The 25,876-nt window shown below is 43.7% G+C and overlaps 1 protein-coding gene across 2 annotated transcripts in view; it reads left to right on the forward strand.

Annotated features, from left to right (window-relative positions):
* AP3B1 (adaptor related protein complex 3 subunit beta 1) overlaps positions 1 to 25,876 on the forward strand; it is a 1,836,520-nt gene that overhangs the window by 791,381 nt on the left and 1,019,263 nt on the right. The gene's annotated exons all lie outside the window — the stretch shown is intronic.

Raw genomic sequence — 25,876 nt, forward strand, 5'->3', positions numbered from 1 at the left:
ACATGTTTTAGAAGACTAATAAAGGTATAATATCTTTACTTTCCTTTACATATTAGTGGAAATTGTGGAAAGAACGCCTCATCAGCCTCTCCTTCATGTTAGAGCAAGTGCTTGAGTCTTTTTTTCAAATTCATGCTGTTTCAAACCCCATATTTTTAACTTGCGAGTATTTCAGGCAAATGAGAGGGCAATAGATTTTTGTGTATTTATCGTACAACCTGTGTTAGACCTTCGTGAGGGATCTGGGGCTAATTTCCATGCATATTTTGTATGCCCCTTCTCTTCATTACTTCACCTTCCACCACCAACTATACAACTCATTCAATAACTGACTAGAGTCCTTATGAAGTGATCTGCGCACGGACCAGTCGGGTCCGTCTTCGTCACTCTATCACACTCAACGGCCCCCCACATCACTCTACACACCCGCCTCCCCCTGAGCGAGCAGCAACTGCACTGTCGAGTAGGCAATAATGGACCCGCCGCGTACGCCCACTCTAACACTACACACCCCATGGCATACCCCAGTTCAGTTCTTCCCCAGTTCCCCTCTATGGCAATGCTCTGCTACAACACAGACCACATCCTCACTGAACAAGATATTGACGTACTCCTTATGTTGACGGAGGTCTACTCTAATACCTATGTACCACAACTCTCTGCGACACACGCTGTATGTACGTTTAAACCTCAAAATGCCAATAAAAAGAATTTTCAAAAAAAAAAAAAAATGAAGTGATCTGCGCTATATATCCTAGTCTGAACCGGGATTCTGGGGATTTGTGCTTTATCATCATTTAATAAGCCACTGCCTTTTAATGCCTTAGAGTTAATGGGGTACAGTGATCCTAAAGCAACTACATTCATAGGTAGGGCCATTGTACTATCATTGATTATGTTTTTGTTATGAGGAATCTGTCCAACTTGATTATTGATGGGGCTGCCCAAACTACCATCTTTAGTGGCCATAATCCCCCTACTGTTTCCTTGAGAATTCCCAAGGGAAGAGAATGGGAGGTAAAGGGGGTTATTTATAATACCTGAAGGTCGGTTTAGAAGAATGTCAACATATCTAAAACATTTCGAAAACTTATATCTAGTAACCTGAACATAATTTATAGTTGTGTCTGTAGGGAGATTGAGGGTGGGCAAGTAGTTCCCTCCTTTGAATCCTTAGGACAGTCTACGAAGTTGTTACTTATGAAACCTGTGAGGGCACTAGAGTCTAGGTTTACCACCTAGTTCAGTAAAATGTGCGGGTTGGGAATAGAAAGCTTCACCATGCCTTGAGGAAATCCCTGAGAAAAAGGGGCAAAATAGCAATCTGCCATAGGGAATATAAACTGGCCTTGATAACAAGGAAATTAACTGTAAAGAATGAGTTGTGTGAAAAACTAGTTCAAGCCTCTTTGTTGAAAAATCCTCAAGATTTTTGAAATATTGTAAACTCCAATTGTTTATCCAAATCCTCCAAATTGTCTCTGAATGTCAACATTGCTCTGGAGGTATGGGTGATGCATTCTAGCAAGATATATAGCTTTGTGATTAGCGGGACAGACTGAGTAGCCCTCAAACTTCCTCAATTCCTGATTGACTTCTCAATTTTAATGTAAGGTGTGATTCTCTAAGTCCTGGCGGCCGACAATAATAGTTACTATCTTTAAAAAGGGGAGCCCCAGGACACTTCATTTATTCGCCCAATTTCCCTGTTGAATTCCTCTGTAAAAACTGTGGGTTGTGCTATTCTTGAAAGCCTGCTAGTCTGGACCTCAGATTGTAAAATTGTGTCTGAGATACAGTGTGGTTTGCATACAAGGCTGAGGACATTAGAACATTACAACAATCTCTCATCTTTCAATTGATATATAGCTCCCTTAAACTTGCCTTTATGGATCTCTCAAGCGCCTTTGGTAGTGTGAACAGATTGATGTACTGGGCCCTTTTGACATCTATGGGGGTCGATGAAGGATTAGTCCATTCTTTACGAGCACTTCATTTAATCTGGCTGCCGCTCTTAAGATGTGGGGGGCGGGGGGAATGTACTGATTCTTTTAAACTGAATTGAGGAGTCTGGTAGGGTCATGTCTTGGCCCCTATATTATTTTTGTGATATATTATCGGCCTAGAGACTGCTCTTTTGCATGTAGGGAAGGACTTGCCTGTTGTCAAGAACAGGCTGTTGGCTGCTTTTCTCAATGCTGATGATGCGATCCTACTAGCCAGAACTCCGAATGGGCTAAAGATTTTTTTAGATGCATTTGTAGGTGTTATGGAGAATTTGAACTTAGAGACCAACTAGTCTAAAACATACATTATGGTATGCGGATCAAAGTATATGAAAACCCGTGGTCTTTCAATCAAGGGAAAGCTGTTGGAGAGGGTAAACAACTTTCCGTTACATTTAAATAAAGCAATACTTGGGTCTGTAGGAAGCGAATTCTGTTATTGACATATGGTAGAAGGGCTTGGAGCTAATGTGACACTAAAAGGATCCAAATTGAGAAAAATTGAATGATCAGAAGGATTTTGGGCCTCTCTGCAAGCAGCCCTCACTTTTTGACCCATGAAGAACATAGCTTGGACGTTGTTGAGATTCATGTTAAATTGGGGCATTTGCTGCTTTGGTCTTCGATCTGGTGTAATGATCAGGCCTTCTTAAACAGGGACATCATCAAGGATTGTCTGCCATGAGCCCTTGGTTCTACAATTCCATGGTTCCATTATATCCAGTTCCAACAATATAAGGGAGATACCCTGATGCTAGGAAAAGGAACAGGTCCGTGAAACACAAAGAAAAAGAATTTCCTTTTCAAAGAGTTCAAATATAAACAAAATGGATATGCAAGTAGATGTTAAAGCCCACCCAAGGTTTGGATCATGTGGTATAAGTACTTGTGGTATCGCAGGCCAAAAACTACTAATATTGTCACTAAAGAGAAATGACAAAACCTTTTAGATGAAATTACAAGTTGCTGCGATGTGTAACAATAATTACTCAATGATCAATAATGTACCCAAGTTTCAATTATTTATTTAAAACCCGTATAAAAACAAACAAAAACCAGATTGTCTCGAAATCCTACAAGTGCAGTTTTATAAAGTGCAAATTCGTATAGCTAACCAGTATATTTCAAAATAGTGATTTTCTTAACATATTAGTCTAATTTTTTATAGTCACTTCATTATTTCGAACAACAAATAAATACAGATTTTAAAAATGTCACATTGAAAAACAGAGAACTTGTAGACGCGGCGTTTCGGCAAAATATTTCTTCGCCTTCTTCAGGACAGAAATTATTTCATTTTATCTAATAAAATTATTATATTGAGACCCAAAAGAAGTTGTTGCTTGCTTAAAATGGTAAAAACCACCGATGGATGAAAATTACGTTCTTCTCCCGTGGTCGTTAACTGATCATGGGAATCTGTGATCATCTATAGAATTTACACAACACACACTTTAACATCGTTGATTGATTTCTTACGATATACAGTTTATCCGAATCGTTGAGGTAGAGTGCAGAGAATATCTATGATGGAGTCACAACAACCACATATTTTTTACAGTGTTGCTTGTGATGGAGTTCCCACAGTATTCCTTTAAACGGTTCCTCCTAGCAATCCAATTGGTATTGCCCAACTGCAACCTTGGTAATATGTATTGTTATATGACTCGATTCTAGTTGACCAGGTTGAACAATCAGTGGACTCTGCGCAGTCGTATCACGGCTCCACCGGCTGTACGTCTCTATCCTCAACTCCCAGGTATTGCCACAAATAAAACAGAAGTCGAAGCGGCCGCATTTTGTAAAACCTGAAGTTTTTTTATGTTAATCTTGTAAGTAGTCAGAAGCAGGCTGTTGCAGTAATCAATCTTGCACAGAATTAGCAATGTGACTAATGTCTTTAGTAGTTTAAGTGGTATAAAGGGCAATATCTTTTTAGTAACACACCCCTGGGAAAGGATTTGTATGGGCTACATCAGATGGAACCTTTATTTCCCCTTGCAACAGTATGATGTAGCTGGTATCTGTTGATGTCCCTGTGATGAAATCTCCTTCCAAACCCTGGTACATTTTGTATTCATTTGTGAATACTATAAGCATTTGTCGAGAGGTTTTTTTAATCCCAATTTTAAAGAAGATGCAGATTAGAAAATGTATAGTAGCACTAATTTATTTCCAGTAGTTGTGCTCAGAGGAGGTGTGCAAGAGAATATATATATTTTTTTAATCTGCCTTTCGATATCGAAACTCATTAATGTTTTAAGTAGATGATAATATCGTATGTACAGAAATTAGGTTTTGGTCTTAACTTCCTATTACTATTTTATCTTGTCATTATTTATTGATGATTCTTTTTATCTAAATTTAATGTATTGATGTGCAATGGAATCTGTACTAAAGTAAAATACATCTATGTTCTTTTATGATTGTTTTATTGATGATCAAATAAAGTAAGAATTGAATTGACTAACAACAATCAAATTAAACTGGCATTGTCTTTTTCGGGAATTGTTTTAGTAGTATGAAATATATTTATTTCTTTTATGTGATTTTGTGTTGTCAGTATTTGTAAAGTGTGTGTATGTGCAACCAAAATCCTTCCTTCCTTTTATTTGTGTACTTTCAATTGTTCAGTTACTCTTTCTTTAGAGTGGATTTCCCTTTAGAAGTCCCTTTTATTAGAGTTTGAAATTAGTTCATTTAAGGGTGTTAATGGGTGCTGGTGAAACAAAGCCATGATCATAATTGTTGTGTATTGTAGGGCAAGCATACAGCACTACTGTATCCTCGTGCCCCAGCCATCTGCAGATTTGGGGTTCTTAGAGTGTCCGCGAACAGGTAGCAGTGGAAGTGTAGCATGCTTGGTGACATAGTAGAGGATACTGGGCAGCCATGTTGTGGACGACAAATGCAGTGTTTGCGGCTGGCTTGTTGAGCCTTCAATAGCGGTCTTGATTTACGATGACTGACCTGCTGGGGTGGCTGAGATCCTGTACCAGGGTTGAAGAACTAGTGTTCCTTGGATATATCCCCTTGCCTTTCTTCCTGCCTGGTTCTGGCCTTGGTGCCAATGACCTGTCCGATGTGGTGCACCTATTTGCCCTAAAGCCTTGTTGCCTCAACTGGCTGCCTCAAATGTTCCTTGCTTGGAGCCCCCTGTTGATGGTTACAGGAGTAATCCAAGGCTGCTGAATTTAGTGGGTTCCAATAGTGGTGCCAGCTTCTCCCAACATTCCTGTAAATGTGTATATTATTTGACCTAGTTACATAGGGCTCGAACATTCTGCTCATTCTCGCTCAATTTTCTCCAGACACACAACCTTTTCACTAGTCTGCAGTTGTGTGGTTTCAGATTTGATGAGTAGGTAAAAACATCCTTCTTGCTTAGTTATATTGATCTCTAGAATCTGCTTTCGTCCTCATGCTATCCTTGCACCGTACTCTTTACAACTTACTGGCTTTATTAGTTGGATTTCTAAAGATGGGGAGAGGAGATATGAGACACCATAAATTGTCCTTTGATCAAAAGCATCCCGACTGGGCACTTTATTCCATGAAAGTGAAATGGGCAATACACCAACAAAACCTGCATGGGTGATGGAGACAGCACTTTGTCTTCTGCTTGAAATGAGAGGAAACCTCAAATACATTGACAGTACATTTCACACACTTAAAATGAGTACATATTACCTCGAGGAGGCACAATACAAGCCAAATGTTGGAGTGCACATGTAGAAGCATTGAATCTCTTGATTTTGAAGATGCTTGTAACTCCAATGGCATAGAAGTGCTCTACTGCAATATAACAAACATTACTGAAAATACAGGCATTTGAGATGAGTATTGATTCACTATGTTAACTTAAGGTTCGAGGCATATGAGCTGCAGATCACACACTAAGGATAAGATCGCCATCTGGTGTTGGGCTCGGATGATTGCAGGTTGTTGTTGTCTTCGGAAGAAGTCTTTGGTCACGAGATAGGTGACTCCTCCTCTGGACAACAGTGCGCATGGGCATCCACTCCATCCTCAGATTGTTTTTTTCCGCCATTGGGTTCGGATGACCTTTTTTCTGCTCCAGCAGAAAACTTCTAGCAATCACAGCAACTCTCAATACTTCATAACTCGACGTTGAAATCCCATCGGACCGGCTCCGGATGCGGCTGATGGAAAGGACACCCTTTAAAAAATGCCCCCAATGCGGAGCAAAGTTCCCCCACAGTGATCATCACGAGGTCTGTAATTTGTGCCTCTCACCAGACCACAACGAATCCAGCTGTCCAGCCTGCGCCGCATTCCGTTCGAAGAAAACTATCCGGGACTGAAGAGCTCGACGCCATATCATGGCCAAACCGGTACCGGAACCAGAAGACATCTTTGCACAGGATGTCCCTGACGACGATTCCGAAGACCTCCAGATCGTGTCCGAGGCCGACGATTCTGATCCGGGGCAGCCCGTGAGTACCAGCTCCCCAACCCTAACCCCAACAAAAAAGACATTGGTCAAGACTCTGCCAGCTGGGCCCAGTCGCGACCCAAAATCATCTTCAGAAGCCCCGCCCTCGGGCCCGGCTCCGAAGAAGTCTAAGCCTGTAGGTGGCTCGGGCTCGAGCAAACCTCATATTATTGTGCCTACAATACCTTCGGCACCGAAGCAGGCTCCGAGACCGAAATCTCCACCGGCACCGAAAGGTCCTTCGGCACCGAAAGGTTCTTCGGCACCGAAAACTCCATCGGACGCGAAAATTTCTTCGGCACCTAAAACATCCTCGGTGCTGAAAAAAGTCCACAAAGAACCTGCCGATCTCAAGAAATCCAGATCGGAACCCAAAACGTCGGCGCCAAAGCCACCTTCGGACACTCAGGAACTTTTTCGGCCAGATCCAATGCAAAAACGGATTTACATCAATCCTAAAACCGGACATGTCATAGCGGTGCCATACAAGAAAAGGAAGCTGGACACACCACCTCCTCCAGCTCCTCCAAAGAAGAAGGACTGTGCCACTTCACCCATTCGTCCTTCCTCTCCTATCTTACCTCCTATCCCATCCCCCCCACCCCCACCGCCTCCTCCTCTACCATCTCCTTCTCACACACCATCTCCACAGGATGATGATGATTTAGGGGGAGGGGGAGATCCAGATTTCCTTAATGATCCCACTGATCCTAAGGATCCCTTTACACTCCCAGACACGGCGCCCATAGATGACTGGGCTTACCCTATGCCTGACATGCCTGATCCCACTCCATACCCCTCAAAACCCTCCCCTCCTGATGACCATTTGAGGTTCGGTCAGCTTATAAACAGGGCGGCACTGTTCCATGGCGTCACCATGCACACAGACACACCTGAGGAAGATTTTCTCCTCGACACCTTTGAGCAGTCGCAAAAAACCGTTCACATTCTACCCATGATTAAGGGAGTGATAAAGGACGCCACTGAGGTTTTTAAAGACCCTGTTAGGGCCAGGGTTCTTAACCCCCGGATTGAAAAAAAATACAGACCGGCACCACAGGATCCTGCGTAAATCAAAGCGCAACTCCCCTTAGACTCTTTAGTCGTGTCAAATGCCAGAAAGCGGGCAAACTCCCAAACAACCGGAGACACACCGCCCCCAGACAAAGAGTCTAAACTCTTAGAAGCTTCCGGCAAAAGGGTTGCCGCACAAGCAGCTAACCACTGGCGTATTGCCAATACACAAGCCCTATTGGCTCGCTATGATAGGGCTCATTATGATCAACTGGAGGACCTTCTGCAACACCTGCCTGATCAATACAAATCACAGGCCAATGACCTCATCCAAGAGGGAAAGCTAATATCAAATGCCTCCATCAAATGTGCATTAGACGCAGCGGACACCGCCTCTAGGGCAGTCAACACAAGTGTACTACTTAGACGCCACGCATGGCTACGCATTTCCGGCTTTAAGCCGGAAGTGCAAACCATCATTCTTGCTCAACCCTTTAATCAGGAGCAACTATTCAGACCCGTAGTAGACACTGCATTAGAAAAAATGAAGAAAGATAATGAGACTGCCAAATCAATGGGAGCATTACAGTATCCTCAAGCCAAAGGCTCCTTTCGTCTCTCCTTTTATAGAGGGGCCTGCAAAAATGTGGGAACAGACACCTCTTCCACCTTCAAAACATCAGGTCAAACTTCCAGTAACAGAGGATATTTTAGAGGAGGTTACAGGGGAAACAATACCAAAGGCCGAGGGCGGGGCAACAACAACACCCGCACCTCTACAGCCACTAAACAGTGACTTACCACCACTCCCCCCAGACCATTCCACTCCGGTCGGGGGAAGACTTCAACAGTTCCTACCTGTCTGGAATTCCATCACAACAGACAGGTGGGTAAGACAAATTATCCAATCTGGCTACTGCCTCGAACTCATAAAAACCCCCCCCAAACATACCACCCAAACACCGTCCAATGTCGTCTCACCACCTCACGCTCCTCAAACAGGAAATTCAGTCTTTGCTTCAAAAACACGCAATAGAACCAGTTCCACTCCAACATCAGGGCACAGGAGTATATTCTCTATACTTCCTCATTCCCAAAAAGGACAAGACCTTAAGACCCATACTGCACCTCCGACTACTAAACCAGTATATACAATCAGACCACTTCCACATGATCACTCTCCAGCAGGTCCATCCATTACTACAACAAGGCGACTTCCTTGCCACATTGGACCTAAAGGACGCATATTTTCACATGCCTATGCATCCTGCGCACAGGAAGTATCTACGATTCGTGGTAGACGGTCAACACTATCAGTTTACAGTTCTCCCATTCGGAGTAACAACCGCATCCAGGGTATTCACCAAATGCTTAGCAGTAGTGGCAGCGCATCTCAGAAGACAACAAATCCATGTCTTCCCCTATCTGGACGATTGGCTCATAAAAGCCAATACTCTCAACAAATGCGTTCTCCACACTCACCGCACTATTCAAACCCTACACGACTTGGGATTTACCATCAACTATCCCAAATCTCAACTACAACCCTCACACGTACACCAATACCTGGGAGCCACCATAGATACATCCAAGGCCATAGCTTATCCCAGCACAGCCAGGATAGCCAACATACAAAATCTCATCAAAACATTTCAAACACAACACTCTCTTCCAGCAAGAGTGTTTATGCAACTCTTAGGCATGATGGCGTCATGCATCTCCATAGTACCCCATGCACGCCTTCAAATGCGTCCCCTACAGGAATGTCTAGCACAACAGTGGAACCAGGCCCACGGACAACTTACCGATCTGGTGTTGGTGGACAGCCGCTCAATTCGTTCACTGAAGTAGTGGAACACCATCAACCTGTCCAAAGGGCGGCCGTTCTTAGAGCCTCTTTCACAGATTGTGCTGACCACCGACGCATCCCTTACAGGATGGGGAGCCCACCTCCTTCAACACACCACTCAGGGCAGGTGGACTACTCAACAGAAACAGCTCCACATCAATCACCTAAAACTTCTAGCGGTGTTCATAGCACTGAAATCCTTCCAAGTGCACCTAAAAAACAAAACTGTCCTCATCCGCACGGACAACATGACCACAATGTATTACATACAGAAGCAGGGGGGGACACACTCTCTACAACTGTCCCAACTTGCACAACAAATCTGGAGATGGGCAATTCCCCAAAACATCTACCTGCTAGCAGAACACCTCCCAGGGGTTCAGAACCAGGTGGCCGACCTCCTAAGTCGACACACACATCAAATACACAAATGGGAATTACACCCCAAAGTCCTACTCCCATTCTTCCAAAAGTGGGGACAACCAGACATAGACCTGTTCGCCACACAAGAAAACGCAAAATGCCCAACCTTCGCCGCCAGGTTTCCACACCCGCAGTCAAAGGGCAATGCGATATGGATGAACTGGTCAGGCAGATTTGCGTTCGCTTTTCCGCCTCTCCCACTCATTCCATTTGTAGTACGCAAACTGAAACAACAGTCGCTAACGCTCATCCTAGTAGCTCCCACTTGGGCACGCCAACCCTGGTTCACCACACTTCTGGAACTATCTCTAGTTCCACATCAAAAACTGCGTCTCTCCCCGGCTCTATTAACCCAGAACCATGGAGAAATCAGACACCCAGATCCTCAAACTCTGAACTTGTCAATCTGGCTCCTGAAGTCTTAGAGTTCGGATACCTCAACCTCCCTTCAGACTGTATGAATATCATAAAGGAAGCCAGAAGACCTACTACTAGGGCGTGTTATGCAGCAAAATGGAAAAGATTTGCCATTTACTGCACTAACAATGACATACGTCCACTGGATGCGTCCATCCAAAACATCATTTGCTACCTGCTACACTTGCAAAGATGCAATTTAGCTTATTCTTCTATAAGTCTACATCTAGCGGCATTAGCAGCCTACTTGCAAAATAGGCAACACCTGTTCCTCTTTAAGGTACCAGCCATTAAAGCATTTATGGAAGGTCTTAAAAGAATTATTCCTCCAAGATTACCACCTTCACCAGTGTGGAACCTTAATATTGTTCTAACAAGGCTCATGGGTCCCCCATTTGAACCAATGCACAAATGCAAACTGCAGTTCCTAACATGGAAAGTGGCTTTCCTTGTCGCAATCACATCCCTGCGAAGAGTAAGTGAAATACAAGCCTTAACTCTTGAAGAACCCTTCCTACGACTACATCGTAACAAAGTGGTTCTTAGAACAAACCCAAAATTCCTCCCTAAAGTCATTTCCCCTTTTCATCTAAACCAGTCAGTCGAACTGCCAGTCTTCTTCCCTAATCCAGACTCAGTAGCTGAGAGGGCACTTCATACCTTAGATGTTAAGAGCCTTGCTTTATTACATCGACAGAACAAAACCTTTTCGAAAAACCAAGCAACTGTTTGTTGCTTTCGCGCCACCACATAAGGGCAACCCCATTTCCAAATCGGGTATAGCCAGGTGGATAGTTAAGTGTATCCAAATATGTTACCAAAAGGCTAAACGTACTCTTACAGTTCCCCCTAGGGCGCACTCCACGCGTAAAATAGGGGCTTCTATGGCATTCTTAGGGAACATCCCCTTAGAAGACATTTGCAAAGCAGCCACATGGTCTACTACACACACCTTCACTAAGCACTACTGTGTCGATGTGCAATCCAAACAACAAGCTTCAGTAGGTCAAGCTGTCCTAAAAACTCTATTCCAAACTGCTGCAACTGATACAGGTGACCACCGCTAGGGGAGACACTGCTATATAGTCTATCCTTAGTGTGTGATCTGCAGCTCATATGCATCGAACGGAATATGCTACTTACCAGTATGCATCTGTTCTTGGCATGTAGAGCTGCAGAGCCACACACGCCCACCCGCCTCCCCGGGACCTGTACCTGTTCCAGCATTGTCTTAGACACTACACATGGACATCCTTTCTCTCTACTTCTTATACACTCCATTTCCCATCATGGCGAAAAACAATCTGAGGATGGAGTGGATGCCCATGCGCACTGTTGTCCAGAGGAGGAGTCCCCTATCTCGTGACCAAAGACTTCTTCCGAAGACAACAACAACCTGCAATCATCCGAGCCCAACACCAGATGGCGATCTTATCCTTCGTGTGTGGCTCTGCAGCTCTAGATGCCAAGAACAGATGCATACTGGTAAGTAGCATATTCCTTTAACATACATTGGGAAAAGTGCACACATTGTGGGGGTCAGATTTACTTTTGTTCATCCAGTCCAAAAAATAATGGGTTAGGTACATACTTTGGTGGTATCAGATTAACTATCCTAATTACAATCTAACAAACATTGGGGAAAGTGTGTACATTTTGGGATATTGGGGGGGATCAGATTTAGTAATGTAACTCCAGTCACCAAATATTGGCGTCATTAATTACGGTGGGAGGCGGGGACAGGGTGGTGGGAGGGGGGGGGGGGAGTCAGAATTACTAATTACTATTCTAAATTTAGTCTAACAAAGGTTGGGGAAAGTGCACACATTGAAGGGTGGTGTCATATTTACTGCTGTAACTCCAGTTCGACAAATACATGGGAAATTGCAAACAATGACAAGGGTGTTAAATTTACTATTCTAACGCCAGTCTAACAAATATTAGGAAAAGTGTATACATTGTTGGGGGTGATTTAGTGTTCTAATTCTAGTTTTACAAACTTTGATGAGAGTGCATACTTTGGAGTGGTCAGATTTACTATTCTACCTCCAGTCTAACACATACTGAGCAAATTGCCTATATTTGAAGTGGGGTGAGGGGCAGATTTACTTGTCAAAGTGCATACATTACACACTTTGGACAAGTGGTCAATTTAGCATACTAATAACAATCTAACAAACCTATTGAAAAGTACATACTTTGGGGGTCAGAGTCCCTACTCCCAAATAATATAATTAGTCATTAACAATATTTCAGAAATGGAAGTAAAAACTTTGAAAAAAACTAAATTTCAATTAACTATCTTAAAATTTTAAAATAAGATCATTAAAATAATTAGAAAAATTTACAAATATATCAGAATTTTGAAAAAACTTTTCAAATTAATACGTTAATCATGTTTTAAGTAAACAGAATCTTTCAAGCCCCCATAAAACCGAAATCCTAAAGGAAAATAATAAAATCTGTTATAATCGTTGAAGATTTTACAACAAAGTTTTTTCCCGTTTTACTTTTTTACTTTTAAATCCATTACTTAGTATTTGATATTCAAACAAGAACACTACTCACCATTCCCCCAATATACCATACAATGTGTAAACATACATTAACATAATTCAATATGTTTTTAAATATTAAATGGATCAAGGAAGAAATTCACATCGATATTACATTAATCAATTATTGTAAATTAATATAAAATGTAAGAAAAAGACTAAAGAATAAATTGCACAATAACATAAGTAATATAAAACATAGAACAATACAATAAAGCAACAAAGTAAAAAAAAATACTAAATGAAATCAAGCTTTATTACATTAATCATTTAAAAAAAAAAAAGTTTAAACAATATACTTGCCTTCGAGTTTTTTCTCCCCAATATTTTTATAACCACAGTAGTTTGACCTTAATGTTATGGCCAAACAGTATTTTAAGTTGATATTTAAGCGAACCACTCCAGCAATGTCACATGTGCTACTTTGTATACGTTGTGGTTCAGCGTGTGGCTTGGAGATGCCACCGATCCCTAAGCCGCGGCCACATGCCTTAAGTCTAATTTTCCCAAAGGAAAGAAAAGAAATGGGCCATGGTAAGCATCATCTGCTGGGCATGTGGTTCCGGCAATTTTGGCTAGTACTTCCGTGGCACGTTTGTCCTTTGAGCACTGGATGATTATAATTTCCCTTAACTTAGTTTAATTTTCTTGTTGGACAGCTGCTTTAACAGGATACGCACTATCCGTTATTTAGTAGATCAATTAAGTTTGGTTGATTCACCGCATTATGGTGCACTGTTCATTTGATAGAAGATTTAAACGTATAAAAGCTGTATATTTTCCAATTCTCTACAACTTGGAATCTAGTGGTGCAAGCCAGACCTCCCTTGCCCTGACTAACTGGCTGGGAATATGCACTCAACAAAACTTTTGCCAGATTTGCAGTAATTATTTTTCCAAATTATGCTTCCACAACACAGACATCTATGTCTGTGTCCTGTAAAAGATCCAGGCTCTATTTGGATTTTTTTGTTAGCCTCAGAAAAAAAAACAAATAGTATCTGGCTACTTACAGGGGCACAGACTTGGGCGTTTATGCCCTGGCAAGTAGACAGTGTTTAGATTTTTTTACTCAGCCTAAGAAAATAATTTAAGCAGTGCCTGGCTGGTTCTCAGCAAGGACCTCAACAATAGTTTTTCTGGGAATAAAAAAAACCACAAATGTCATCTGGCTCCTTGCAGAAGCACAGACAGAGAGCTCATCCCTCAGACAATATTTATCATGGTGGGAAAAAATTGTGAGAGGAAGGAGGTGGGTGTCTGTAACCCAGCAAGATGCTGTTATTGATAACCTGGGTTTTCCTTCAGAACTTGATGAATTGACTCAAGTAATGTGTTCTCCAGACATAAGACAGTGAGTTTGTCACTTACACATTGTTCCTGACCTGTTCAGACGCTATCACCAGGTGTCACTGTAAAACTAATATTTTTGTTATTAATGATGACCTTTGGGACTTCTGGTGCAAATAATGTACACCAATTACTACACCATACTTTTCTTCATAGTGTATTCGCCACAGTCCTCCACAAATATAGTTTGACACATAGCCCACTTTTTTCTGAAGCGCATATACTCATTCTGAATTTATCTGTTAAGCTTGATTTTGGTCTAGGCCTAAACTTACTGGAGAAAGATGGGGTATGTGCTGTCTTTCTAGCCTTGGTTGTGATATACCAATTTCTCTGATTGATAAGCTGGTATATGTTGTGAATTACCCTGTAATAGAACTGCTGCTTGCCAGGTCAAGGTGCCAAAGCCCATTGCATGTAGTCCAGGATTGGAACCAGGATTTGTCTATATGCATTGAATGTACAAAGACTTATGCTCTCCGAAACCCAGCAGCATCATGACTCGGGCATTTGGAGTCCTTTATGAAGCTATTTAGCTGCCACCTAAGTCGAAAGTTTTTAATTTTTCTTATAGTACATGTTTGGAAGATGCTATAAGTGACCTTCCTCTGTTGTGTCTCTGATGGAAGTTGTGTTTGGATAGGGTGCAACTGATTGTACTCTTTTTCCAGAAGTCCTCTGATTTGCTTGCTATATTGCTGTGTATTCTGATTTTACAATCAAATCAACGAAAGAGTGTGCCTTGAATCTATCAAAAGAGCACTACTGTAGAATCCAAGTTGGTTTCTTTAGAAAGCCCTCACTCATCAACCTGGTTGGTGACATGCTTCATCATCGGGCCCCACCGGGAGAGGCCGAATGCCACCCCGGTGTGTTTCGACGCCAGAATTACTGCGGAGCTGGTGATGTGAATGGTGTGTGGTGATAGTTAAAAATGTCTTATTTGTGTTAACAAAATACTTTTTAATGGAAGCCAAACAGACATATATAAAAACAAGATGTAGGACGTGTGGACTGAATATAATGTTCAGCCAAGTCACTTACGGTGTGGTCAACATGTTTCAGCCTATGTGTTATGTTTTAACAGGCATTCGTCAGGACCTTAAATAAATGTGATACCCCGGCGGTATGGGCGCGCTATGGCCCACCCTAACCTGAGGGTTAAAAGTGTGAAAAAAAAAATGTTGTTGTAAAAAATGGCGACTCCCGCATTGGAGAGGAACCGAGTTTATTCTGGGTAATGGACAAACATACAAAGACAAACAAAAGAGAAAGACACACATGTAGAGATTAGACATGGTCTTGTAGGTTTGTCAATGGTGGACATACAGTAACAAGTGCTCTGTGTGGTGCACTTAAATGGTAGCGCTGAACATTTGTGCTACTATGAGATCAGAGAGTGCTTACCGCTGTAGAAAAAAGGTTATTGAGACTTGAAGATGTAACCGTAAAACATAAATGGATATGAAGGGCCCAGGACAAGCACTATCATTAAAGCAAAGTCATTGTGAAAGAACACTATGCGCAGAGAAATAGACACACAGTGTGGTTGGGCACGGAGTATACAGTAATTAAATGATATCTCACTTTGGGTGTAGAGACTTACTACACCATGGGTTTCGCGAGGGGGGTGGAAGCTACAATGGCACACCCTAGGAAAAAGGAAGGAAAGGGAAAAAGGGACTAGGGGTAAATAAACCACAAGAGAATGGGGAACGCTTGTTACTTAGCTGAGATCCTTTCGTTGTTGAAACTCACGCACGCTAAGCTTGGCACTCGCTTGGCACCTAAGCGGAACCTCTAAAACCGGACCCCGATGGTAAGTGAAAGCGGGGGCCGGTGTGCTTATAAAGAGATGATACGAACCTTGCGCTCGAGAGGCGAGGTAGGAAGGTGTGGCCACGGAGGGGGGCGTGTCCGTGAGGGGCGTAATGACGTGGTGGAGCAGTATCAAATGGCGCTGCATAGGGCAAACCGATCTTGACGGTAGCCAATCGGTAAAGAAGTTACTAAGCGAGTCTTCATTGTCAAGGAGACAGAAGACTCGTAACGCAGTTCTGTGTACTTAATATGTTCAGCTCGTGTGAATCGCTATGTTACACACAGGCTGATAACAGAGGGAGAGGAATGCTGCTTAAAATGAAAAATGGTTACATGACGATTTAAAGGCATAATGACATTAAAAAATACATGTAACCTGGATATAAAGGTGGGACAAAGGGACGCGGGAGGATGGGTTATGTGAAGAGATTAAGCCAAGTCGCTGAGCGAGATATGCAAAATGGCATAGCGGGAGCGCGGTGGTCCGTAGAATTTACAGTGCAGGGTGGCGGAAGAGAGCCTAAATAAAAGGGGGGAGGGGGGTGGGATTGGGCATAAAAGGCTGAAGGCTGCTCAGTACTTCAGGGTTATCAGGCATCAAACTGTTGTCATGGGGGGCAGAGAGTCTCCAAAAATGTCTACGGGCTGTTCAGTACTCTATATGTGCCTTCCAAGTTAGGCATCAAGCCGTGGTCATGGGAGGCAGAGGGTCTCAAAAGGTAGGTGGAGGGTAGGATTAGGCAATGAATATCTAAGGGCTGGTCAGTACTTTATATGTGCCTTCAGGGTTATCAGGTATCAAAGTATGGTCATGGGAGGCAGAGAGTCTCATAAAAGGGAGAGTTCCCTGTCGTAGATCAGGGCTAGCACTAGGTGGGTCAATAACTAGTGACGCAGTACAGATGACCAGGGAATATTGTCATTAAGGCCCTGGAGGTGAGTGTCCAGCTGGTACACCCACCTCTATTCCTTCTCAAAAAGGATTTTCTGGATGTTGCGTTCCGAGTGTACTTGCTCGATTATGGTCCACCTGAGGTCGTTAGCGGTGTGTTTGTGTTGCATGAAATGATCGCTTAGTTTAGTTGTAATTCTGCCACAACGGATATTACACCGATGTTCTCCTATGCGTAGTTTGATTTTGCGTGTCGTCATGCCAACATAGCGTAGTCCACACGGGCAAGTGATCAAGTAAACTACATTAGTAAAATTGCAATTGGTGTGGGCACGCTGAGTCCAGATCTTGCCTTGTTCGATAATGAAAGTTTTGGTCTGGCCGGTGAGATGGCAGATGCTGCAGGAGGTGCAGGGGTAATGACCCGTGATTTTAGGCAGGCCCCAGGCTTCCGTGATAGCGAGGTCCCTCATCCGGGTATTTCTCGGATGTGTGTGGACTAAAGTGTCTTTGATACTGCGTCCTTTTTTGAAGGAGTTTTTTCCCACTGGCGGTTGTTACTTGTAAGTATACTCCAGTGTTTATTGACCACTTTCTTGACAGCGTTGGAAGCACTACTATAAGTTGTTACGCATGTCAGGTGTAATTCCTGTTTGTCTTTGGGGTTGTCTTCCAGTAGTGCCTCCCTGGGCTGGTTACGTGCTCTTTTGTAACCTTTGTTAAGAAAATGGTCTGGGTAGCCCCTATGTTTGAGTTTGGTGGTCAGATCCGATGCTTGTAGGTGGAAATCGTCAAGATTGCTGCAGTTTCTTCTCACCCGAAGGTATTGGCCATAGGGTAAATTTTCCCTAAGGGACCTTGGGTGGAAGCTTGAAAAGTCTAAGAGATTGTTCCTGGCTGTGGGTTTGTAGTGGGTCTTGGTAGTAAGACACCCATTGGATTTTGAAATGACTACATCCAAGAACACTACAGATTGTGAACTGCTAGTGTGGGTAAATTTTAAATTTTGATCTAGAGTATTGACCCATTCCAGGAAAGCCAGGAGATCACTCTCGGTGCCTTGCCAAATTAAAAGAACATCATCTATATATCTCTTCCAAAAACTTATCGAGGAAGAGAAGGGGTTGTCAATGCTCAGAATGTGTCTACGTTTAAAATCATGAACGTAGAGTCCTGCCACACTAGGCGCGAAAGTGCTGCCCATCGAAGTGTCTGTTACTTGTAGGAAGATGTCCCCTTTGTATTCGAAAAAGTTTTGTTTTAATGCTAGGGTGGCACAGTCCAGAACTAATGATTTTTGAGTTTGATAGTCCCAAGTGATGTAGTCCAAAGCCTCTCCCAGGACTCTGATGGTGTCGTCCTGGGGTATACTGGTGTACAAGCTCTCAATATCGAGAGTTACCAGTATAGTTGATTCAGTGTCTAGAGGTAATTCACGTAAAAGACTGAGAAGGTCTTTCGTGTCCTTAAGATAAGTGGAGGTTTGTTGAACCATTTGTAATATGGCCATTAGTCTCTGCCTCTCTTACAAGGTGGGAGATGTGAGATTTTAACTCCCCAGAGGGGTCTGCGTTAAGTGGTTGGTAATTTTTCTTGTCACTCAGAAGTCGTCGCATTCATTATCGTAGTCCACTGTGTTCTGTATTACAATGCCACCACCTTTATCAGCAGGTTTGATTGTAATTGTAGAATTTGCCTTGAGATTGTCAAGGGCCTTGTACTCAAGGGCACTTAGGTTTTTGAATTGTTTTGGTTCGTCCAGATTCTCGATTTCCAGATAAACTACCTGTTCAAAGGCTGTAATCTCAGCTGGTATTGTATGAGGTGGTGGTGTAAAGGTTGATTTGTTCCTGAAACCAGTGTCTCCCTGGCTAGTGTCTAGAGCGGTCCCTTCTTTTCCTTCCAAAAAGGCTTTCAATTTCAATTTCCTAAAGAAATTGGCAAGCTCGCAATGTTGACGAAATTTGTCGAGACGTGCAGTGGGTACAAAACCCAGGCCTTTTTCAAGGACTTGTGTCTCAAGGGGGGACAAAGACACTGGAGAGATTAACAACTAGACTCCCTGGGCACTCGTGCTCGCTTGTTGTGATTTGCTGCAAGTGTTGTTGCCCACTGGGTCTTGTTCCCATCGGACTTGGTTTTGTCCTCTCCTTTTCCCTCTTCCTCTCCTGCCCCTCTCTAAAAATAGGCAGTCGGTAGGAGTTGGGTTGATAGTGGGGTGTATGCATGTATCCGGGGTTCCAGCCCATCAGAGGGACCTTGGGATATTGGAAGTCCATGGGATATATCCCTCCTCCTGGGATCGGGTAAGGATGCCACATAGGTGGGGGGAATAAAGGTCTGGCTGTGCCTCTCGCTCCCCCTCTTTGCCGTTGTCTGAGGCTACCATTGCTGGAGCCACTGGACGTAGATGAGTTATCATCAGAGAAATCTGAGTTTGGGTTATTCCTAGCTGGAGGAATGTATGTCGGGTCTGCGTATGGATAGCTTTTTTCAAAAGAAAACTTTTTAAGATCTTTCTGGAACTTCGTTATTTGGCCTGTGTCAGGCCATCTTTATACTCATTAATGTCTTTGTTTATTTCATCTAGTTTCTTTTTGGATCCAGTCAAAGTTGTTTTGAAATGACTTTCAGTCTGTTGAATCTCTACCATCAGTGTTTCTGACAGTCTCACTGCTGTTTTAATTATTAAGACCAGCCAGTCACGTGTGCAGTGCCAGGCGATCATTGCCCATTCTCGCCTGAAAGTTGCATCTTCTAGGAAGGTCCGTGGGGCATTAGTTACTAGAAGGCCTTTTGGCGCGGTGTTGGTGCACAAATATTCCGTCAGAATGGTTCCATGTAAACTTGTTCTTATCCTATTTCTCTTCTGCTCAGAAAGTTTATCCCATTCACTGGTATGAGTGATGGCCTGTGAGATAGCAGGATCTGTAAAAAGGGAGGGACGTGCCAAGATAGCGTCCACCTCAGAGTCTGAGTAAGTGAGACCCAGATTGTCCATGGTAGCATAGGGTAAGCCACCTGGTTTAGATAGGTAAGGAATCTGTGAGGGTAAACCTTCAGCAGAGGGGAGATAAAGACTCTCACAGCTGTGCGCTGCTAAATATGTTAAGAACAACAAATTTGCTATTCTGATTTTACATTTTTTAAATCGATATATTTCCATACCTATTACTACTTTAATGCAGTGGTAATAGATAGGGACCTGCTACTTACCAATATCTAAGGCCCTAACACTGAACACAGCCTAAGTGTAGTAAAACCAATATGGCTACCTTTTTATTCTCTAAAAACAGCCATTGACCAATTATACACTGGCTCGTCATTGCCATGTACTACGGTATTCTGCAAAGTTATAATGGTATACCATGGCCCAAACTATAACCAAGGCCTAGCTGTATTATTTGATTGTGGTACCCTTGCGTCACTCATGGTGTAGCATGGGCGGTGCACCATTTAAGTCAGATTTACAAAGGAACACAAGGCCACCATTGTTAGAAATGGGGATCTCTAGTTGGCAGTGGCTGGCGCCAATGTCCAAATAGGGACCCTTCTTTCTAAGTCAGAGTAAGGGGGCTACACCCTTTGATAACCCCTGCTTAACCCTGTGGTAACGTAGCACGAGCAGACAGGCCTATCTCAGAGGCAGTGTGTGAAGCATTTATGACCATTCACAATAACGCAGTGAAGACACTAGAAAGGGACACCACACAAGTAGTTACAAAAAAAAGTATCTTTATATAGACTTAAAGCACGGCTCAAAAGCGATCAAGAAGTCGCAATGCACGTAAATATGGATTCACTTAAAAAGCAATAAAAGCAATCAAAAGCGTGTGAAACGAACTTAGTTCGAGGCCGTGGTCTACGCGACCCGGGATGCACAATGTACCTGAAGTTTAAAGGAGGCATGCCACACAGCTTTGTGAGGAAGCCGCGATGATGACCGGCGGACTCGCCGCGGCCCCAGCTGCGGCGGTCCGCAGCGTGCGCTCACGATGATCCTGAGACGGTGATTAAAGGCGGGCACTCAGCGGCAACAGCTCCTCAGCTGCGGCGGCCCACAATAGCGATAACGATGATTCTTGTAGCAAAGGCAAATGCGGGCTCTCAGCGGCAACAGCTCCTCGCCTGCAGTGGCCCACAATAGCGATAGCGATGATTCTTGTAGCACAGGCAAAGGCGGGCTCTCAGCGGCAACAGCTCCTCCGCTGCAGCGGCCCACAATAGCGATAACGATGACTCTTGTAGCAAAGGCAAATGCGGGCTCTCAGCGGCAACAGCTCCTCAGCTGCAGCGGCCCAGAATAGCGATAACGATGATTCTTGTAGCACAAGCAAATTCGGGCTGTCAGCGGCAACAGCTCCTCAGCTGCAGCGGGGACACAATAGCGATGATCCTTGTAGCACAGGCAAATGCGGGCTCTCAGCGCAACAGCTCCTCAGCTGCAGCGGCCCACAATAGTGATAGTGATGATTCTCGACCCGCGTTCCCCGCAGTAGGTCCAGAGGCTCTGGAATTCTCTACAGAAGCCTCACCTGCGAGAAGAATCCCCCTCAATAGGAATTCAGAAGGCTGATGGGTGAAGTCTAAAGTCGCTGAGACTTCGGCAGGAGGCAAGCTCAAATCAGGCCCTTGGGTAGTTGCTTCAACAAGATAGATAGAAGTTTCAAAGTCCTTTCCCTCTAGTTACACGGACAGAGGTTTGTCTAGACATCCAGCAGTAACACACCCTGTATGGGTTTTAACACAGATATTTATACCCCAAAAGTCTTTGTTATCAAAAGTCAAAAGTCACTGAACCCTCCCAGAACCAGTTTGGTGTGGTTCTGGAGCACTTTGTTTATAAGGCTGCATCCTGCCTTTCATGAAGAGGGGGTCTGCCATCAGACACACCGTGGGAGGTGGAGCCATCATTCACCTTGCCAGGAACAGCCCTGCTCAGATCAAAGGGTCACCCCTCCCCATACTCCAACTCCAGGTCTGGCTCAGCCTGCCCTGTCCCTCCGAAACCAGACAACCAATACACATAAAAGCAGAGCACACTGGAAGACTTAGGCAAGAAAATACCCGCACGCCAAAAGTGGCACTCCCAAACACAGAATTTAAAATTAATCCCCACCAAAAGACGCACTCTAATATTCTAAGCTCAGGCATACCAAATTCGACTCTCCAAACATGTTCCCTGGGTCAGCTAGGGTTATAGGGAATGCCAATTCATACAGTCATTTTACAATAGGGAGCATTTGTGCTGTGGCACTGAATGGCAGTGGCACAGCGCCCAGAGCATCTAACACCAGCAAACACAGAGGAGACAAAAAGTGAAAGATGGCAGGGAGACCCATGCCAATGGTGCCAGGTGTAACAACCATGCATGGCCCTGCCTTGATTTGTAAATCTGGAGAAGAGCAAGGCAGCGCAATTCACTGTTTTGTGTTACTCTGCATGCCATAATGTATACTGTTTCTAAATTTCACATACATCCGTATGCCACGCCACTGTAGTCACTCCACTATACACTATTCCACTCTATGCCACTCCACTCTGTGCTATTACTCTGTACGCAACACCACTCTATGCTATTACCCTGTACACAACTCCACTATACACTATTCCACTTTGCGCCATTCTGCTGTACGGCACGCAGCTCTACTCTATTCTACTGTACAACACTCCACTGTATGCTATTCCACTGTTCGCCACTCCAATGTATGTCACTCCACTGTATGCTACTGCTCTCTACCCCACACCACTGTATTGCACTTCAGTCTATATCACTCCATTATAGGCCGCTCCGCTGTATGCCACTCCACTATACACTTTACGCCACTCCACTGTACAGCACTCCATCTACGACACTCCACTCTATGCTTTTAGACTGTACACAACTCCACTCTACGCCAGTCCACTCTACGCTATTGCACTGTATGCATCTCTACTTTCTCCTCTTCAGTGTACTCTATTCCACTGTATGCCACTCCGCTATATGCTACTCCAGTATATGCTATTCCACTACGCCATTACACTGTATGTTACTCCACTCTGTGCTGTTTAACTGTATGCCACTCCACTGTATACAACTCCACTCCAGACCACTCTACTGTATGCCACTCCATTCTACCCCTCTCCATTCTGCACTATTCTATTGGACTTCTCTCCACTGTATGCCACTCCACTGTATACAACTCCACTCCAGACCACTCTACTGTATGCCACTCCATTCTACCCCTCTCCATTCTGCACTATTCTATTGGACTTCTCTCCACTGTACGCCACTCCTGTATGCTATTACTCTACCCAATTCCAGTGTATGCCACTTCAATCTACACCACTTCACTGTACACCACACCACTACACACTATTTCAGTCTACGCCACTCTACTGTACACTACTCTATGCTATTCCACTGCATGCCACTCCACTATACGCTACTACACTCTATGCCACTCCAGTGTTTACCACCCCACTCCATTTTATGCTAGTTCATTGGAGGCCACTCCACTATAGTCTATTTCACTCTTTGCAACTCTATTCTATTCTGTGCCAATCTACGCTATTCTACTCTGCCACTCCACTGCATTCCACTCTATGCTAACCACTTTACGCCACTCCATTCTATGCTACTGCACTGTACGCAACTTCAATCTTTGCCCCTGTGCTGAATGGTATTCAACTCTATCCCACTCCACTGTACTCTATTACACTCAATCCCACAATACACCATTCCAGTCTAAACAACTACAGTGTACTCCACTCCACCGTACGCTACTACACTACACGCTATTCCACTGTACTCCACTCCAGTCTACACTACTCCACCCTAGTCCCTTCCACTGTACACTACTCCACACTACGCCACTCCAGTGTACTCTCCTCCACGCTATACCACTCTACTAGACTCTACTCTATCACCATACACTTCACTGTCCAAATTTGCACTCAATCTACTCCACTCTTTGACAGTTTCCAACACTGTACTGCACTCCATGTACTGTATGAGACTGTACGACACTCCCGTTTATAAGTTTCCTCAACTCTACCCTACTCCACTTTATGCCACTCCACTGCTATTCCACCCTCTCTCTGCCACTTCGCTCTTCTACACTCCACTGTACAGTATTCCACCGTATGCTACTCCATTTTTATAATCCACTCTGTCACTACAGTGTATTCCACTCCACTCTATGCTGCTCCATTGTAGGACACTGTCCTTTATTCTATATGACTCCACTCTATAAAAGTCTGCCACGCTTCATAACACACTACAACATTCTTCTCCACTATATTCCTGTACGCTCCGCTGCCAAACGCTATATTCCACTCTCTGCTCGTACACTGCAATGTACAACCCTCTATTTCATTGTACGACTCAGCACTTCACTCTACGGTACCCCACTCATAACAGTTTACTACCTACGCCAATACACTCCACTCCATGCCACTCTACGACATACCATTATACACTATTGTACTTTTCTCCACACTAACACCAATCCAGTTAACTGTACTCCACAGTACAGGACTTTACCTCACTCTATGCTACTATAAAGCAATCCTCTCTACGCAGCTCAACTGTTTCACACACTACTTTACTCTATGCAACTCCACTCTACAACACTCTACTACAGTATGTTCCACTCTCCAACACATTACTCCCGTCTGTACCCCTTGACTCCACTATGCAACACTGTAGTAAACTGTATGCTACTGTAAAACACTCGGATACTTTAGTCCACTATACTACACTGTACCAAACTCTATGTATGCCACTGCACCCCACTTTATTCCACTCTACGCCACTAAATGCCATTGTACTCTAGAACACTGTATGCCAATCTACTGTACGACACTCTACAACACTGTACTGCACACCTCTCCACTCCACAAAAATCAGCTAGGCTGTATACACCTCTCCCATAGTCTACATCACTTACCAATACCTTACAACGCCCCACTGCATACTACTGTACAACACAGTACTGCAATATGACACTTTACTCCACTGTAAGCTACACCACTCCAGTGCACTCTACACCAGCATAGTCTGCGACACGCCACTCCATTACACTTTACTCCACTGTACACTACCCAACTCGAGTGTGCTCCACCCACTATACTCAATTCTACTACACTTTATACCACTCTACGGCACTGTACTATACTCTGCTGCACTGTCCGACACTCTACTCCACTGTATGTAATTCACTCTACAACACTGTACTACACTCTGACACTCTCCACTCTGGGCCACTGTACTGCAGTGTATGACACTCAGCGACACTCCATTAAACCTCTCTGTACTGTACACCGCTCCACTGGATGACAAGGTAATCCACTCTACGACACTCGCCTCCAATGTACTCTACAATGCTCCACTTAACGATACTCCACTCTGACACTATACCCTACTCCACTTTAAAACACTCTACTCCAGTCACAGTCTACGGCACCCTGCTATACTTCTTGACACTCCATTCCACTTTACAACTCCCTGCTCCAGTCTACGGTACTTGACTCCACTATATGAGACACCAGGTCACTACACTATTTAACACTTTACTGCCCTGTACAATACACTACTACGCTCTGCTCTACTATACTCGATTCCACTCCATAATACTCCAGTCTATGACAATAGACTTTACAACACTCTCCTCCACTGTACTGTACAACTCTCCAATTGCGACACTGGACTCTAAGGGCCAGATGTATCAGAGGGTTTTACCCATTCTCTGTCTATGGAAAAATGTGTTCATACATATGGCCCTAAGATTTGAAATAAATTGTTATTAAAAATGTTTAAATAAAATTGAAATTCAATGAAAGGTTAAAGCTCAGTGTTAGGAAAACGTATTTTCGCTATGCAACCCAAGTGTAAACTACACAAACGTAAACATAGTTATAGTTATAACTTTCATTAACAATTTATCCACCACCTTCAAATTATTATAAGTAGTGGATCTTAGTACACACTTTTCAGCTCGCTAATCATATGTGTTGCAATTTACCTCTTCCCATGTTCTGTTGGTACTCTCCTTTTCCCCCTCCTCCCCTCCTCATAGAACGTTCCGAAAGAGCTCCGTTAGAATGTAGAGA

Source organism: Triturus cristatus, chromosome 2_1, assembly GCF_964204655.1.
Source record: "Triturus cristatus chromosome 2_1, aTriCri1.1, whole genome shotgun sequence".
NCBI classification, from domain to species: Eukaryota; Metazoa; Chordata; class Amphibia; order Caudata; family Salamandridae; genus Triturus; species Triturus cristatus.